Below are 16,544 nucleotides of genomic sequence, written 5' to 3'. Positions count from 1 at the left end.
GGTGAGCTCGTGGAGGACCCTCAGAGGAGCTGGTTCAGTCAAGTGCATGCAGAAGCCACCGGGCGAGAGGTTTCTAACAGCAAGATGCTGTTTCCAGAGGAGCTGATGGAATCTATCAGTTACTTTAAGAAAAAAATGACGCCTTATTTATTAGATGTTTCCACATTTTTTGCTTGTGGAAAGTCTGTTTTCATATGTTATACTTGGATAAAGCATTTAAATGGAATTGCGTATCAAATAACATAAAATGATTACCGCTGGTGTCGACAGGTGTGGACTTGCACTCCTTAAGGAACAGCCGTGCTCCTCGGAATGATTGCATTGACTTCTGACTGCCCTTAGTCCACGGGCAGCTCTTGTTTGTACAAACTTGTAGGACTGCTTTGGTTTTATTGAAATGCCATCTAATTATCAGTGAGCTGTAGACATCAGGTGCTTCTGACAAGCTGAACATGTGTCTGACCGCTGGGAAACTTTCTGCATTTCCTCGTCTATCATAGATAGATGATTATACATGGATACTTTTATAAAACAAGAGTGGGATTTTTTTCCACCTTCCTCCTTGAGTATTATCCCCCTATATTGCATGAGTGAGAGATTGCCCATACTTTTTTTTTTTAATTTTATTAGGGGCTCATACAACTCTTATCACAATCCATACATATACATACATCAATTGTATAAAGCACATCCATACATTCTTTGCCCTAATCATTTTCAAAGCATTGCTCTCTACTTAAGTCCTTTGCATCAGGTCCTCTTTTCCCCCCTCCCTCCCCGCTCCCCCCTCCCTCATGAGCCCTTGATAATTTATAGATTATTTTGTCATATCTTGCCCTATCCGGCGTCTCCCTTCACCCCCTTCTCTGTTGTCCGTCCCCCAGGGAGGAGGTCACATGTAGATCCTTGTAATCAGTTCCCCCTTTCCAACCCACTCACCCTCTACTCTCCCAGTATCGCCCCTCACATCCCTGGTCCTGAAGGTATCATCCACCCTGGATTCTCTGTGCCTCCAGCTCCTATGTGCACCGGTATACAACCTCTGCTCTATCCAGTCTTGCAAGGTAGAATTCGGATCATGGTAGTTGGGGGGTGGGGGGGAGGAAGCATTTAGGATCTGGGGGAAATCTGTATTCTTCATCGGTGCTACATTGCACCCTGACTGACTCATCTCCTCCCTCAGACCCCTCTGCGAGGGGATCTCCAGTGGCCGACAAATAGGCTTTGGGTCTCCACTCTGCATTTCCCCCTTCATTCACTATGGTATATATTTGATGATGCCTTATACCTGATCCCTTTGGCACCTCGTGATCGCACAGGCTGGTGTGCTTCTTCCATGTGGGCTTTGTTGCTTCTGAGCTAGATGGCCGCTTGTTCACCTTCAAGCCTTTAAGACCCCAGACACTATCTCTTTTGATAGCCAGCACCATCAGCTTTCTTCACCACATTTACTTGTTCACCCGCTTTGGCTTCAGCAGTTGTGTCGGGAGGGTGAGCATGATAGAATGCCAATTTAATAGAAAGTATTCATGCATTGAGGGAGTGCTTGTTCCCATACTTTCATCAGAGTAATACTTGCTTTAATTCTTAAGCATAAGTGAATATGATCTAAAAAAAATCAATGTATGCTAATTATTTGTGAAGGATGCACTTAAAGTTATTTTAAATGAGTTATTATATGTAAGACATTACTTACTAAGAAATTTGTTATCATTACTATAATCTGGTGGCAAAAGCATCCTTAAGAATTTGCAAGTACTGTAGCTTCTCCAAACAAATGAGAGAGAACGTTGTATAACCGGCCTGCTGTTCTTTTAGTGCAATACAATAAAACTCTGAAATGAGAAAAAAGAAGCAGTTAAATATCAAGTAAACATACCAGCTCAGTCTATATCAAGCCCATAAGTCTGATACTAGTCCATAAAATCCTCTTAAGATTTACTCAGTCACATGCAATGATGCAGAATGCAGGAAGATCACAGGCTGGTGGGTGCAAAGTCTTGTGGATGCCATGGTGGTGGCCGCATTTCCAGCGGTCTAGCAGGTCTCTGCCAGGTTTCTGAGAGGCTTGCCAGCAGGAAAATGAAGCAGGGGGAGACAGGGAAGTTACAGGACCCTACTTATGAAAAAGGTCAGGCCCACAAGGAGGCACCATCAAACTGTGACCTGATTGACAGGCTAGACTCCACCCCTACACTTGTGTATCTTCTGATTGTCACAAAATTATGTAACTACCACAACAAAGAATATGAGAGGTTATCTTCAAAGGGTCTCAAGACTAAGGTCAACAGAGGAGTGCTATCTGCTTTGTCCTTCCCCATCCTAGCCCATGGGACTCACAAAACAGCCTCCCCACACACACTCTCTTTAACAAAGACCTTTGGAGAAGCTACTCTTATGGTTTGGGTTGAAAGAATCAAACCACCACCAACTCTGTTTATGAACCTTGGATCTTGTGTTGCTCCTTGGATTGTGTCAAGCATAGCCTGGTGGCCTGTCAGTTCGTTTCTAACTCTCTTTTCTCTTTACTGCCTGTGCCTAATAGAATTTTGGTTTTCCTCACTGTTAAAACTTTGGAATGATTCTCCCCTAGTGCAGAGACTAAGTAATTTCACTTGACCACAGTTGGTTACCAGATGCTTAGTAACTATCTATATGGCTTACAAAGAGAGTTTCTCAGATCATAGCTTGTCTTTTCATTTTTTGATAAAGTCTTAATGACTATGAAACCAGGCAGAAATAGAGACAGCTCGATCTGAGTCTAAGGCAAAAGTGATTCCCTTGTAAAATTGAGTGGGACCGGAGCTCAGAGAACCTTCTACAGTCAGGCTTTCTCTCTTTTAACAAAACTTCAAGTTATTTTCCACCGATATTTTTCACAGCCCTCACGGTCTGAGACCAACCATCATATTAGGGTCTACATTCCCCAGAATCCCTTACACCCAACACCTGAAGTTCCCAGAATCCTTCAGTGCCCCCAGAGGAATCCTTAAAAAGCCTTCTAACACATGTGCTTGGAGAAGTCAATATCTTGAATGCCCTAGATCTGGCTTTCCCTTCTAGCAACCTCTACCAAAAATTCTCCAGCATTGCCTCTCTGACCACAATAATTCTTCTCTTTTGGTAAAAGACGAGAACTTAACCCCAGGAAGGAGCAAAAGTTAAAAATTTTTATGCGATCCCATTTGTTTATTTTATCTTTTGCTGGTTGTACTTTCGTTATTATCTTAGCTACCCCAGTGTTAAAAGTGAGGCACAAGCAATTCACCTTCCGCCTCCAGGTAGACATAATCGCTGTAGTGGGGAGCAAAGCTAGACTGGAAACCTGAAGCAGTGGCTAATAGACCATGGTTTCATACAAAGAAGACAGGCGATCAGTGAGGATGCTGCTGCATCTTATAACAAAAAAACATCCAGAGTGGGCGAGCTGAAGGCCATTGTCAGCTGACACAATGACAAATTACAATTCCCTAAGCAGTTTCTAAAATTCAGCTATTTTGTTCATAACAAGTTGGAAGTGGCATAGAATTAACGCCCCTTTTCATACACAGAGAAACGCTAAACCAAGGACTATCTGTAGTTGGTGTGCTCAAAAATATGCCCTGATTCCCTTTCCCTCAAAGGTTGATTGTTCCACAGCAGGTGCATTTGATGGAAGGTAAAGGCTGGTTTCTGTGATGAGAATTCAGGTTCTTATTTAATTTTTTAAAAATTTACTTTTGGACGACAGAACATCACAAGAGAATTTTATTTAGAGACTCTCAGGACTATAGGTGACTAGACGCATGGACTTTCCCAGATGGAATGCTCAGAAATGAAATCTGTGGGAAGAGATGCTAGAGCAGCTCAAGATCTGCAGTTAAAGCCAGGCCAGGGGCCTCCTGTGGAACAGACCCTCCGTGGCAGAGTGGTTATTCTTTGAGCTGCTTGCTGCAAGGGTGAGCAGTTTAAAACCACCAGCTGCTCCGAGGGTGAAAGAACAGATCAGTGATATCACATGCAAGTAAAATTTTGCTGAAGATGATCCAGGAAGGGTTGCAGCAGTACATTGGCAACGGTTCAGACCTGATTCAGGAGATGATCAGGAAAAGCAAATCAGGAAACTCATACATACAACAGAGAGTTTTATATAAAGGGTAAGTGCACATCAAGAAAACATCTCAACTCAGTGCTGCCCAAGCCCACAAGAACCACATTAACCCATATGTCCGACACCAATCCACAAAGTCCTCCTCCATCTCACAAAACACACACAATGATGCTGTCTGCAGGAGGAAAGCTGAGGCAGTGAATGTGTAAGCATCTCGTTCCTAGCAGGGATCTCTACACGGATGCTTCAGCACCCAGGGCTGCATCGGGGTAGGTCGATGTGGCTTCTCCTCAGGGATGTCTTGCAGGAAGTGAGCCTTGCCAGCTGAAGCAGGTAACTGGCTAAGGCAGCTGCACCCTGGTCCAACCATCAGAAAGCAAGAGACCCGAGAACTCGAAAGGTGAGGCTCACTGAGCCATTTATCCCTCCGCCCTTCAATTAACCCCACATGTGTTTATCGGCCAGGTTGGCACAATAACTCACTTGGAGGAAGACCTTGATGAGATGGATTGATGGCCTCGAGCATAACAATTGTGAGGACGGCGCAGGACCGGGCAGCGTTTCCTTCAGGGGTGCACAGCGTCATGGTGAGCTGGTGAAGACTCAAAGGTACCTCACAGCAGCAGCAGCAGCAGCAGCAGCAGCAGCAGCAGCAGCAGCACAATAGGAAAATAAACCTGACCAGCTAGCATTGCTGGCCCACGTGTTTCTCACCACCTCCCACCCCCAGTGGATAAACCAATAAGCCAAACTCATTGCCCTGGAGTCAATGCTGCCTCATAGCAACCCCCTGTGGGTTTCCCAGACTGCAACTGCTTATGGGAGTAGAAAGCCCAGTCTTTCTCTCAAGGGGTAGGGATCGCAGCCCAGCGCAGAACCACTACACCACCAGGGCTTTCTCCTCGATGTATACTAAGCATTTTTAAAAATAATTATTTTATTCGGAGCTCTTACAACTCGTTACAATCTATATATCAATTGTATTCAACCTATTCATGCATATATTACATTGTTCTTTTCTAGACATTTACTTTCCATTGGATCCTTGGGATCAGCTCCTCTCCCCCCCCCCCAACCCTCATTGCCCCTTGATAGATTGTAGATTGTTAATTATTTTCAAATCTCACTATTTTTAGTCTTTCTCCAGAAAGAGAATGGGAACTAATTTGCATTGATTTGCAACAGTCAACAATTTACATTCATGATCCTGCCCCAAGTCTTTGTTTCACTGAAACAATATAGTCTGCAAGGTCTTTGATAGTTTGGCTACTTTATTGAATAGGCATGACAGTCTAAAGCCTTCCAGCCAAGCCCAGCCAATTACTTTTGTGTGTGGTAGTTTCTTTAAGTAGAGTTTTGGGGAACATAGCTAACCTCTTTACTCATGTATTGTCTGTGACTGCCTTCACCCTAGAATAGCAGATTTGAGATCGAGCCTGTGGGTCCCAAACCCAAAAATATTCATTTACTAAGAAGTCTGCCGACTCCTGCTCTAGAATATCCAGTCAGTCCACTAGATTTATGAATCATGTCGATCAGTTCTGGGAAGTGAGAATGGCAAGTGATTTGGATGTATTGATAAGACGTATGTGCACTGGATTATGGGAAATGCAGATTCAGAAGGCTGGCACATGGGTACAGTGGTCTTAGGATTTTGTCCTGGAGCCTCCTACCACTATACCAGAGGCATGCACTTGATAGGCCTCTTCCCATTTTAACGACAGCACATTCTCTCAGGAGAATGTAGCTCGATCCACTGGCTAGGTGACTCGGACTACTGCCAGTTTTGAAGGGACCCAAAGCTAGAGTAGGCGTTTTGGCTTCTGGCCTGGGCATCAAAAGCTTCCTGCTTTGGGCCATCTGACCCAAGTATTGAATGTCCATAAGAGGTGAATCTGCTGCCTGGACTAGGGAGTGATGGCCACCCGACTGGGTGCATTAGGTAAGGTGATCTCCAGAGTCTACATTCTTGTTTTATTTCAATCCGCTCTCTGAGTTGCCTGGTGCTTGTCAGGGCTAGGTTTTGATGTGAGCTCTATGGGCTTCTTGTGTTTCTCCATCCAATAATTTAGATTCAGGTTTTTTTAGGTCTGACAAATAAGTTATCTGTTGTGATGGTTAATTTTATACGGCAACTTGGCTAGGTTATAGGGAAAACATTAGGCTGGTTGCTGGTTTATAATGTAATCATAATGACAGTGCCCTGGTGGCACAGTGGTTATGCACAGGGCTGCCAATGCCACAGCCAGCAATTCAGAGGCATCACCCACTCTGCAGGGCAAAAGATGGGGCTTTCTGCTTCCATCGAGCTACAGTCTCAGAAACCAACAGGGGCAGTTGTACCCTATCCTATAGGGTCACTATGAGTTGGCATCAACTCGATGACAGTTAATACCTATCTATCTATCTATCTATCTATCTATCTATCTATCTACTTATCTATATTTATCTCATAATGGAATAGCATACTATATAATGGATGAGTCAGTTAAAAGGGGGAGTTCTTTAGGGTGTAGTCTACCTTCAAACTATAAATCAAAATTTGGGCAAAACATGCTCTTTCTTGATTCTGTACTCTCCCCCACTGCCTGACTTAACAATCTTGGGCACAAACTTGCAGAAGTCTCCAGCCTGCAGCCTTACCAATGGCATTTGGACTTGCTAAACTCAAACATGTAGTCATCTAGTGATTCTGACACTTGACCCTGACTCGTAGCAATCCTATAGGAGCCCTAGTGGAATCCAACAGGAGCCCTGCTTTTGCACTGGGCTGCTAATCGCAAGGTGAGTCGTTTGAAATCACCAGCTTTCCACGGGAGAAAGCTTAAGCTTTCTACTCCCATGAAGAGTTACAGTCTCCTAAATCCACAGGAGCCTTTCTACCATGTCCTATAGAATAAGAACCACCTTGGTAGCATTGAGTGAGAGCAACCTTACAGGACAGAGTGGCCCTGTCTCCACAGGGTTTCCAAGGCAGAATGTCTTGTATGGAAAGAGATGGACACATCTGCCTCCTGCTCAGCAGCTGCCAAGTTCAGACGACCTTTTTCATTCGCGGTTGAGTGTGTTAACCTGCCCAGGAACCAGGGTGCCTGCACCCACCCCCACCTCACCCTCCCACAATCCCAGGAGCCAGCGGAAGTCTCCAGCCTGCCATTGGAGCTATGGATTTTGGGCTTTCCAGATCACACAATTTACATGAGCCAACCCCTGAGGTGGTGGGTTCTGTCCTCTTTCTCCCTCTCTGTTTTTGGATCACTGACAACTTCTGTGATCCTGCTTTGAAAATGTCGATTTTTCTTGTATGTTGTCATTTCTTCCATGAATATACTTATGCCCTCCCAAATGAAGGCTGAGCATGTTAGTGGGACAAGAGGAAAGCAAAAGGAAATAGAGGAAAGAACTAGGAGGCAAATGGCATTTATACAGGTCTAAATAAAGGCATGCACATATGTAAATATATATGAGGATGAAGAAATAGATTTATGTGCATATATATCTATAGGTTTAGTATTAAGGTAGCAGATGGACATTGGCCCTCCACTCAAGTACTCCCTAAATGCAAGAGTACTTTGTTCTATTAAACTGGCATTCTATGATGCTCACCTTGCTGACAAGATCGCTGAAGACAAATCAGGTGCATAAGCTAATGTGCTGAAGAAAGGTGATGGTGCCTGGCTATCAAGATACAGCGTCTTGGGTTTTAAAGGCTTGAAGGTAAACAAGCAGCCATCTAGCTCAGAAACAACAAAGCCCACATGGAAGAAGCACACTAGCCTGTGTGATCACGAGGTGTCAAAGGGATCAGGTATCAGGCATCAAAGAACAAAAACATCATATCATTAGGAATGAGAGGAGTTCAGAGTGGGGGCCCAAAGCCCTTCTGTAGACAACTGGACATCCCATTATGGAAGGGTCACAGGGAGGAGATGAGCCAGTCAGGGTGTAATGTAGCAACAATGAAGCATACAACCTTCCTCTAGTTCCTAAATGCTTCTTCTCCACCTACTAGCATGATTCCAGTTCCACCTTACAAGTCTGGCTAGACCAGAGGATGTACACTGGTACAGATAGGAACTGGAAACACAGGGAATCCAGGACGATGATCCCTTCAGGACCAGTGGTGATACCAGGAGGGTGGAGGGAGTGTGGGGTAGAGAGGGGGAACAGATTATAAGGATCTACATATAACCTCCTCTCTGGGAGATGGACAACAGAAAAGTGGGTGAAGGGAGACAGCAGACAGTGTAAGATATGGCAAAATAATTTATAACTTATCAAGGGTTCATGAGTGAGGGGGAAGCAGGGAGGGTGGGGGAAAATGAGGAGCTGATGCCAGGGGCTTAGGTGGAGAGCAAATGTTTTGAGAATGATGAGGGTAACGAATGTACAAATGTGCTTTATATAATTGATGCATGTATGGATTGTGATAAGAGTTGTATGAGCCCCCAATAAAATGATTTATAGAGAGACAAATATACTTATGCCCTTTTTTGCTCCTTTACAATCATTTTTGAGGAATTTAGGGGAGAAAAAGAGGCCAAACTTTTGTCAATAACTCTTTACATTTAACCTGCAGTCTATATTTTAAAATTGCCACACATTGCATAAGACAAGGTCAGAAGAAACTTTGAAAAAACATTTACTTGCTTTCAATGACTATTTTAATGTTTACGATTTTCATTGACATTTAAATGTATTTGTCCAAGTGAACACTCTGTGCTCTAATTTCTTTTGAATTACTCATAAATATTTTCCCAGAAAACTACATGGGTCTCATAATGATCATATAAAGAAACTATGCTAAACAGACCCTTCTTTATTCTAAAACTTTAAAAATATATAATATCTATAGCACGTTTGCTTACTCAGCATTATACGCAATTCAGTGGCATTAGGTACATTCCTCCTGTTGTGCAACCACAACCAGCATCCACTGCCAAGTTTACCTTCACCAGCAACAGATACTGAACACTTCCTAACAATGACCCCTCCTTCACTGCCCCCTACTGGTGCTGATCAGCAGGCATTCATTTTAGTGCCGACGCATTTGCCTCCTCTACATATTTCATCTAAGCAGGCTCATAGAAGATTGGTCCTTTTAGGATGGACTGACTTCACCCAGGGTGATGCCTCCACAGTTCATCCATGTGGTCGCAAGTCTCAGCCCTTCTCTTAGAGATGAGCCATCAGTACTTCACTGGATGGACGAGGCGCATTCTGTTCATCCACCCTGTTGTTGGGGAACATTGTGGCTGCTTGCACTTTCTGGATTTTGGAAATAGTCTGCAATGAACATTGGTGTACACACGTCTGCTATGTCATCGTCTTTGAATCTTGGGTCTCAGTATAGTTTCTGGGGTAATTCTTTGTTTTTAAATAAAACAAAAGCATCGTTGTTGCAATAAGTAATCCAGTGAGACCCATAAAGCAGCTGGTTAGTGTAACAAGAGCCTCTACCACATTGCCCATGCGCTCCCACAAGCCCAGCTTGGTTGCTGCTCTGGAGATCTCCATCTCTGTCACTATAGGCTGCAGAACTTCCTTCGTGATGGTGACTTTGGTAGTCCCTTCCCCTGCTCCTGTTTGGCTTTCTGTTCCCTGGATCGTGTCTCCAGTCACCCGTGTGGCCATCTCCAGGTTGGAACCCTGGATCTCCTCCTCCTCCTCTGCATGGTAGGGGACTCGCTCCAGGCTCTGTTTCACGGCTATCAAGCTTCCAAGGCGCTGGGCTGCTGGTCTCTGTCTCCAACTCCAGTTCCACATCGCCCTCAGCAGCCATATAAGCAACCCCCTCCGTTGCTGGGGTAATTCCATATCCAATGTTTGGAGGAACCACCAAACCATTTTCCTTGGTGGTTGCACCATTTTACATTTCTACCAGCAGTGGATGAGGGTTCCACAACAGTAAGGATTTCTACAAAATCTGTTTTGTTAGGTAGCAGAGCAGGGATCAGGGTGTCCACTGGGCATGTGCTAGGGTGCGGTACACCTAGGTGGCCGGTACACCTGGATTGGCCCAATCTAGGCCAGGTGAGCTTAATACAACCAATGGGTCAACCAGTACTGTCGACCACGCCTCCCAGCTGCAGGCCCCCAAAAGGCCGGAAATGGGAGACCACCCCCCATCTCTTCCTCCCTCCACCCTGTGCTCTGCCTTCCCCCTGGCCATGCTGCAGTTGCCCACCCTGACCCCCCCCCCTCTAGCATCAGGTCACCATTTGTGTGGGGTGCAGTCCCGTGTTTGTGACCGTAAAACCTGAAACTTCTATCCTTTATAAAAACTCACTTGGCTCACAAACCAGGCTTCGGCATGATTTTTTTCTTCCGTGAAGTCAAGAATCAAAGTATCTCCCACCTGAGGAATCTAACATATTCTGGTACCGTGACTGGGATATACAAGGTAAGCAGGCTCCAGATATTTTCCCAGAGCGGCCCCCATTTCAGCCTCAATGACTTTTCGGACACCTTCCAGACTTTCTCACCACCACCCTTGGGAGACGACGCTCAGCTGGAAAGGACCTTTCCTGGAAAGACACGGCTGCAGATGTTCCTTAGAACCATGTGTAATGTCTTGCGAGAGTCCCATCCCCACGTGTCTTTCTATCTGTGCTCCCTGGTTTTAGGTGGGGCTATGGGTTTGTCTTTCTGTGTTTCTGCGTTTCAGCGGGCTCGCATGCTCTCCCCCGCCTCACATCCTGGGATGGGATGGAAACATTGCAGCCTGCAGGGTTGGGGAATTTTGGTCCCAAAAGCCTTTTTGAGTTCCAGTGGTCTGCTTTGCGTCCTGGCCTGCTAGATGGCCGCGTTTGCACACGTTAACCCTGTTGGTCTCTGCAGGACTCTCGTTTCAGTGACTTGTCCCCTGCCAGTTGAGCAGGCCGAATGGGGCGGCTGCCCTTCTCCCAACCACGTGACTCTCGGTCCTCTGTGCAATGGTGCCACCCAGTGTCCGCCATTTTTGTTGTGGGGCAACGGAGCACGTGCCGCCTGCCGCTTCAAACATGTAGTGGGGGTCGTGCTTAGTAGGCTGGCTGCTCAAACCAGGGGACTAGCCCCATCTAGGCCCCAGTGGTGGGTCGCTCCCTTCCCCCTCCCTCCCTTTTGTTTTCTCCTGGTTTTACAAACAAGCTGCTTTGACATTCTGCCAGTGTGCTAGTTTGGGTTTGTTCATTTGTTTCCTATCAGCTGGTTTTTCATTGCCAAAGTCTTGGCCAAAGGCATTCGGGAGCCAGATCACTAAGTAACTGGTAACTTGCATCCCCAAAGGCCAATCAGCAATACCGGCTTCAGCACGTTCCTGGGACCGCTCCTGGCACAATTCTACCGCCGCAGTGGGTCCAGAGAAGGATTCTGATTTCCCTAAAAGGTTCCCTGAGTCACTGACCAATTGCTCCTGCCCTTCATAGGTTTGGGAGCCCGATCATGCCAGCAGATATCTTTGAAGGCAATGGGGGAGCACTCCAAGAAGTCGCCCACCTAGCTTATGGTCTAGAAAATGGTCGGGACCTAGTTAGCCAGCAGAGACTGGGTCCCCAACCCCTCCCTGGAAGAGGGGCACCTGCTGAAGGCCCCAGATTCAAGCACCCCTGAGAGCTGCTGGGGGTGTTTCGCCACCACCCCAGGACAGATAAGTGTTCCACAGAAACTCTGCCTCAGACCCATCACAGTCTTTAAGCCAGTAAATGCTTTCACACCATGGCTGTGTTTAAAGTGAACTAGGACCCATGCCTGTCAGCCCTAGGATTTCTTTCTTTAACTTCCCGTGACACTAACCCCCACCTTCAAGGGCACTGCCATCTCACAGCCTCACCCCTGTCTCACCTAAACTGTCCACCTTTTTTGTTTTGTCTTCCAGAAGTTCTCAGGTTATCAAGGTGTCTGAATCTAGTGTGCCAGCGCCAGGACCCCCAGCTCCTGGACCTCATCCATCCTGGGCCCAGAGTGTACAACCCTTTCCAACAGGGTAGGGAGGGGGTGCACCAAAACCCCACGTAGTGCCTCTTTTGCCAGTAGGCAGCAGCTAGAGATGCAGCTGCCCAGTTCCCCAAAGGTTTGGGTCCATACCTCTTCAGGGGGGAAATGTTAGGTAGCGGACCAGGGACCAGGGTGTCCACTGGGCATGTGGTAATTCAGGCCCTGAGCTGGTGGTGGTGATGGTGGGCGGTACACCCAGGTGGCTGGTACACCTGGATTGGCCCAATCTAGGCCAGGTGGGCTTAATTTATCTAATACTGTCGACCAAGCCTCCCAGCCACAGGACCCCAAAAGACCAGAACTGGAGACACCCCTCCCGTACAACCCTCACCCGCCCCCACCACTGTGCTCTGCCTTCTGCCCAGCTATGTGGTAGTCTCTCTCTCTCTCTCTCTCTGGCCTCTGGTCACCGTGTGTGGGGTGAAGTCCTGTGTCCAGTTAACTGTCAAACCAGAAACTTCTTCACCCCTTTATAAAGACTCAACTTAGATCCCAAACCAGGTTTTGGTGTGAATTTCTTTCTCGGGCGAAGCCAAGAATCAAGGTATCTCCCCCTCCCCCCACCCCAAGGAATCTTAACAATTTTGCTTCATTATGTTCAGTTAGGAAGATATGCAGTCATCTTGTGTTGAGTGAAACATCTTGCTGCATGCCTTTAAAAACTTTGAAAACAATTCTGACTTTTGATTTTAAGATCAGGGTGTTGCAAAAACACTAGAGAGTGCCCCCATATGCTTCATCCAACGTTAATGACTTACGTGATTGCCGCCCAATGGTCGAGAAGAAGTAAGTGGCATTTGTGTCATTGCTATAAACTCAACAAGGAGCTCCTTGTCATGTGGCACCAGTTTTCCACGAATGTTCCTTTATCTTTTATCATCAAGATTCTACATTAGTCATCATAGCTCCTTGGCCTCCTTTGACCTGTCAGTCCTTCCTTGTCATCGTCATTTCTCTTGAAAACATGCACAGCAAAACAGACACAAATCCAGACATTTCTGCATGCACAGTTTGGTGGCCTTGGTGACGTTGCATTGCACAGTCACTGCCACCCTCCATTTCTTCTTCCCCCAGTAACATAAGCTCACTGTCCCCAAGGTGTTACTGTGGTTGTGAGCAGTCTTCTCATCAATTTGATCCGCACAGATCATTGTTAAGAGGGTATAAAGCTCAAGGCAGACATTTGAGCCATTTATCCAACTATTGTTTGGTGTTTAGAAGAAGGCAGGGTGTAGTTTTGGTCTGACTGTCTCAGGACAATAGGTTCAGGCTTTCGTCCAGGCTCCATGGCTCCTGAAGGTCTGCATTCTATGGGAAATGTGACATTTGGTTCTGCATCTCCCCACTTTGGATCACGAACCGTCTACAGAATCCCCTATCCAAAAGTTCACTCGGACACCAGCCAGTTCTTCTGACGGTGGCAAAGGGGCAATGAGCCACACCTCCATTTTCTTCCAGCCCTGCCTCCTGGGGCTGGCTTGCTCCAGGTGAACAGAGACCAGTTGTTGTGCTTTATGCTGCAGCTCTCAAGCTTGGAAGCCCTCACGAATTCTTCAATGAACTAAGAAAAAAACAGGACCACTAAACCTAGTACGTACCAAGTTCAGTGGTTCTAATCCACCAGCTGCTCTGTGGCACTCTGCTTCTGTAAAGATGCACAGCCTTGGAACCTCTATGGGACAGACACGTACTCTGGTCCTGTCGTGTCATCGTGAGGAGCAGGAAGCAACAGTACCGCAATGAGGTACTGAGGTACTACATCTAGGCTCTATAATCACTTGGAAAGTTTGTTTAAAAACAGACTGCTCCCAGAGATTCCCATTCAGGAGTGGGACCTGGAAATCTGCATGTCTAGTAACTTCCCAAGGGATGCTGATTCCACTGGTCTTGGCTTTGTAAGTGATCTAGTTTCCCAGCGTTGCCCCGCCCCACCGGGAAACCAACACACCCCGCGTTGCTCATTGTGTCTCAGTACTAGGTGTCTTGACTCCTGGTCCTGGGCCGGGCTGTTTGCAAATCGTTCCAGTTTTCCCTTCTGCTCTCACAACCCTGAAGCAGCTCTGGCCTCCAGATTAGCAGAGGGTACGCTGGGCAAAAGCTCTTCCCTGTGGCTTCAGAGGGACCAAGCTCACCCTGATCGAGTCAATTCTAACTCCTAGGAGAATTACTCGTGTGGGTTTCCGAAAGTGTAACTCTTACCTGCCGCCGCCACCACTACCCCCGCCCCCTCGGTGCTGATGGGTTCAAACTGCTGACCTAGCAGTTAGTAGCCCAAAGCATAACCACCGCGTGACCAGGGCACCTTACACGGGGAAAGGCTGCTCCCACCCTGACAGTGTCCATAGGACGGTGCAGATGGAGATGATGCGTGCCTGGGCTACTAACGACCGTTTCTCGGGCTCTCCAGCAAGTCTGTCCCAGGAGAAGGCAACAGCCGAGGGTGTGCGGAGCAAGTATCTCAGGACGGGCCACTTCAAAGGAGCCTGGAAACAGCCGACGGTTGTCAAGGCAACCGGAGCCCGCCCCTCCTTGACCTCACTCTGACGATCGGCCGACCTTCGCCGAAGCCCGGGATTGGTGCGCCGGGGCTGGGGGTAGGTGGGGGTGGGGTGGGGTGGGGTGGTGAGACGATAAAAGTCGCTGCGCTCCCGTTGCGCGAAGTCCTGTTTCTCGGCTCCTCGACCTCCAGTTGTTGGCCGCGTGTGTGCCTCCCCGACTCCAGCGCTGCATTCTTAGCATCTCCGAGCCGCCGCGTGGGAAGGTCAGTCGGAGGGGTCGTCGCGCGTTTCGCAGCGGCTGTTCAGGGGTGCGAGTCCACGGTCCGAGTGGAGGCCGACATCGCCGCCGAGCCCCCTGGTTTGGCGCCGGCCCGCACAGTGCGCTCCCGGGCGCGATGGCGAGTCCCCCGTAGTCCCCCAGAGGCGGGCGAACTCAGCGCGGGGTCCAGTGGTGGAGGGCCCCCCCCACCCCGCGCAAGATGGCTTGGGGAGGGCGCGAGACCTATATTCTTCCCACTTTCTGAAGGGTCCCCCTCTAAGCTGGGGTGCGGATCTTTTCTTGCAACCGGTTTAGCCAGTTCTCTGGGAAGCCATCTCCTGGGGATCCCTCTGAGGCTGGGAGACTTGCGCGGCTCACGTCCCCTGAGGCCCAGGCCCAGGGTGACCCGGTGGACAATCCCCCAGGCAGGTGTGGGTGGGAGGGAGAGGCCGTTCCCTGCGGAATTGCCCAAATCAGATGAGCCGTGCGTACCACAGAGTGCCAGATCTCCTACCTAGACCCTCCGGTTCACCTCTACACCACCCCCACCCCACCCCACCGCCCCTCACCTTTCTGGCTTAAAGCTTATCCTCTGGCATAAAGAAACCTTTAACCAGCTTAGAGATTGTAACATTGGGGGTGGGGTGGGGGGGAAGGCAGAGTGTACCTTGATTGAACTTGACTTGCTGTTTCTCGCTCATTGATTGCTTTTATTCACCCTCTGAACATCCTAATGCAGAGGGACTGCTATTGCCGCTCTCTAGAAGGGAGGAAACTTCACGTTGAAGCAGAAATTTATTCAAACTCATACAAAGAGGGTGTGCTTGAGTTGGGGCGGGAACCCCGCGCGCTGGCCCCATCAACGGGATCAATCGGGTGGTGTCACCAATGTCCCATTGCGATCGATCGGTTTTCACCACGACACCATTCCCCCTCTTGGCAATGAGGGCCAGTGGGCTGGCTGCTGGAGAGCAGACTCCGCTTCAGCCCAGATTGGGGGGCGGGTCACTGGACTCAGGCCCTGGGGGTGGGGTTTGCCAGCGGGCCCCCACCCACGCAGGTGACACCAACTGTAGTTATGCCAGAAGCATTCCACATTCTGCATTTTTATTACCCCCCCCCCCCACGCCAAAAGTGGGGCTTCTCTGCAGGGCAATGAACTGGTTCAGATGAAAGGTCAGCACTTGCCTACTTAACAAAGTCTTGGCCGCGTGGCCCCGTGCCTTCACCAGGAGCAAACCCAGTCCTCACTGCTGACCACGCCCAGTGTCGTCCCCCACCTCAGTAGGAGTATTCTGCTTTATGGGCTATGAATGTAGTTGCTAACACAGGGTCAGAAGTTCAAATCTACCCGTTGCTGCTTAGCAGAAAGGTGAATGAAAGCTCCGGCTAAAGACTGGAAGTCTCTCAAACCCCAAAGGACCTTTCTACCCTGCCAGGTAGGGTCACTGTGAGTCAGAAGGGACTCCATCGCAGTGAGTTTGGTTTGGAATAAACCCTGCTAAAAATTGCTTGGTGGAGCTCACAGTTTAGTCCGGGAAGGCAGGCATGTTGTCTCTTGGCACCTAAAAATAAACATGTCCCAAAGCAGACTCATTTGTCTTCTCACTTGACATGCTTCTCCCAAGAAGCCTTTTCATGCGAGCTCAAACTCAGTGCTGCCCAGGCAGTTCTGACTCACAGCGAGCCCGTAGCACAGAGCCGCACTGCTCCTTCGGGT

The 16,544-nt window shown here is 48.1% G+C and overlaps 1 pseudogene; it reads right to left on the bottom strand.

Moving 5' to 3' along the window:
• Window positions 1-9,406: 9,406 nt before the first annotated feature.
• On the bottom strand, window positions 9,407-9,872 carry LOC142455449 (huntingtin-interacting protein K pseudogene; annotated as a pseudogene).
• Window positions 9,873-16,544: the final 6,672 nt, after the last annotated feature.

The sequence above is a fragment of the Tenrec ecaudatus genome, chromosome 8 (assembly GCF_050624435.1).
Source record: "Tenrec ecaudatus isolate mTenEca1 chromosome 8, mTenEca1.hap1, whole genome shotgun sequence".
Lineage (NCBI taxonomy): Eukaryota > Metazoa > Chordata > Mammalia > Afrosoricida > Tenrecidae > Tenrec > Tenrec ecaudatus.
This window is presented reverse-complemented; position numbering and strand designations above follow the sequence as displayed.